Source organism: Anopheles moucheti, assembly GCF_943734755.1.
Source record: "Anopheles moucheti chromosome X unlocalized genomic scaffold, idAnoMoucSN_F20_07 X_unloc_77, whole genome shotgun sequence".
Taxonomy (NCBI): Eukaryota; Metazoa; Arthropoda; class Insecta; order Diptera; family Culicidae; genus Anopheles; species Anopheles moucheti.
Genome location: NW_026453589.1, coordinates 10,015 through 12,500, shown reverse-complemented (window position 1 = coordinate 12,500; position 2,486 = coordinate 10,015).

Sequence of the window (2,486 nt, the reverse complement as noted above, 5' to 3'; positions counted from 1 at the left end):
TCGTGCCGCCCGCCAGCACCACCAGGTCGTCCGCGAACCCAATCGCCTCCACGCCGTCTGGGAACGCCAGCCGCAGGACTCCGTCGTACATTGTGTTCCACAATGTGGGACCGACAATGGAGCCCTGCGGTACGCCAGCCGACACCTTCCTGCGCACCGGTCCTTCACTGGTCTCGTAGACCAGCTCGCGCTCGGAGAAGTAGCTGCGCAAAATTCTCCTCAACGCTGCAGGAACGCGTTTCTCCTCCAGAGCCGTGGCGATCGCCCTCCAGCTCGCCGTGTTAAAAGCGTTCTGGACATCCAGTGCTGCCACCACCAGACACCGTGGATCGCGTCCGTTCGTCCGGTGGAATGTGCGCGCAAACTCGCCCCGCTCGACGACCCGCTGGATGGCCTGGACCGTCGACCTCCCGCGACGAAAGCCATATTGCTCCGGCGACAGTTGAGGGGCACTGCTGTCCTCCAAATGATCATTGAGGCGGTCCAAGACACACCTCTCAAACATTTTCGGGACTGCTCCCTCAAGGAGCAGCGGACGACTCGCCGCAGGATCGCCCGGTGGCTTGCCCGGCTTGGGCACCAGGACTAGCCGCGCCTCCTTCCATTCCTTCGGGAACTCGCCTCGCTCCAACAAATCATTGAACACCCGGGCGAACGTCGCCGGGTGCTCTCTGATTGCGGCCTTTACCGCGACGTTCGGGATCCCGTCCAGACCCGGAGCCTTTGTCAGAGCCATCCTGTCGGCCATCGCCAGGATCTCTGCTTCTGTGACGGGTCGTAGGGCCTCCTCGTCGTCCGTCCGCTCGATGACTGGCCACTCGAAGGCGGGATGAGCCGGGAAGAGCGCGTCAACGATTGGCTCTAATACCGCTCGGTCGGTCTCCTGCGGTGTTCGGCCACGCAGCTTGGCCATCACCACCTGGTACCCGAGACCAAACACGTCGCTGTCGACTGCGTCAATCAGCTCCTGCAGCTTCCCGCTCCGGCTCTCCTGGATCGCTCGCTGCAGCTGCCGTCGCAGGTCGTGAAGGCGAGCGGTCGCCACGTCGCGGTCCGCCGAACCTGTGGCAGCACTAAGCCTCTCCTCGGCAAGTTCACACTCCCGACGCAAGTCGCCCAGCTCCGGGGTCCACCAATACAGCCGAGGCTGTTGATGCTGCTTCGGCCTGCCTACCCTCTCCATGATGGCGTCGCAAGCGAGGGTCAATGCTCCGACCAGCGCCTCGGACGTATCAGCTTCTGCGAAGCGACAGTCGACGAGGGCGGTCTTGTAGTCCTCGCTGCGGAAGAGGGAGGTCTTCCAGCGAATCCCGGCATGCGTCGCGATAGCCCCGCTCCCGTGCGTCTGCGATGGCTGATGCTGCTGCCGCTGTCCCTGCCGACCCGGCACACCGACGGAATACTCCACGTAACGATGGTCGCTGTGGGTGAAGGTGGAACTCACCCTCCAGGTCCCAGGCAAGGCGATCGAGGTGCTTGCGAACGAGACGTCCACGATGCTTTCGCGCGCAACCCCGTTGCCCATGAAGGTGGGTACGTTGCCGCGGTTGACAACATCGAGCTGCAGATGCTGCACCGTCCCCATGAGCGAGTGGCCCCTGGATGTTGTGCGGGGACATCCCCACTCCTGGCTCCACGCGTTGAAATCACCGGCAAGCACGATGAGCTGGTGACCAACCAACGCCATCTCCACCGCCTCGAGATAGGCGCCAAAGTCCGCTGGCCCGATGTTCGGCGAAACGTAACAGCTGGCAAAGGTGACACCTGCCACTGTGGCCACCACCAGCCCGGGATGGACGCTACCCCACAGGCGTTGGATGGGGTAAACCCCGGTGGCGACCACTGCCACACTCTGCGCCTCATCCACCGCCCATCTGCCGTTATCTCGAGGCGGCTTGTACAGCTCGCAGGCAATGACGACGTCCACCCGCTGCTCCCGTGCCGTCTGCAGCATCAGGTCCTGTGCAACCCGGCTGCGCCCGAGGTTGATCTGCAGGACCTTCAGACCCGAGTGCAGGACGGATGTCCCACCCGGTGAGGGCCCTTGCAAACCGCGCAGCACACCTCCGCTGTGCAGACTCGGGCCAGGTGGCCCGGTTGACCGCAACGGATGCAGTGCGCCGATCTGTCGATCTCGCTCCTGCACTGGTGCCGCAGATGTCCGTGCTCCAGGCACTTGAAGCACCGCAGTTGTCCCCGAGTCGGAGGTGCCAGTCGCGTCGCCAGGCAGGAGGTGTGCAACACTCGCACATGCTGCTGGTGAACACGGTCCGCCACCTTGGCCGACATCTTTACATACGCTGTCTGCGTGCCGTTCCACGCCTTCGTGAGATGCACGGCGGATTCGCTCACCGACTCCGAGCAAACTGCTTTCACCGCCATCGCCACATCCGATGCAACCGCTAAAGGGTCCACCTCATCAAGGCGGACCTCAACCGTCTCCGTCACCAAGCGGATGGTGGCCGGAGCTGCAGCCTGCGCGCAGA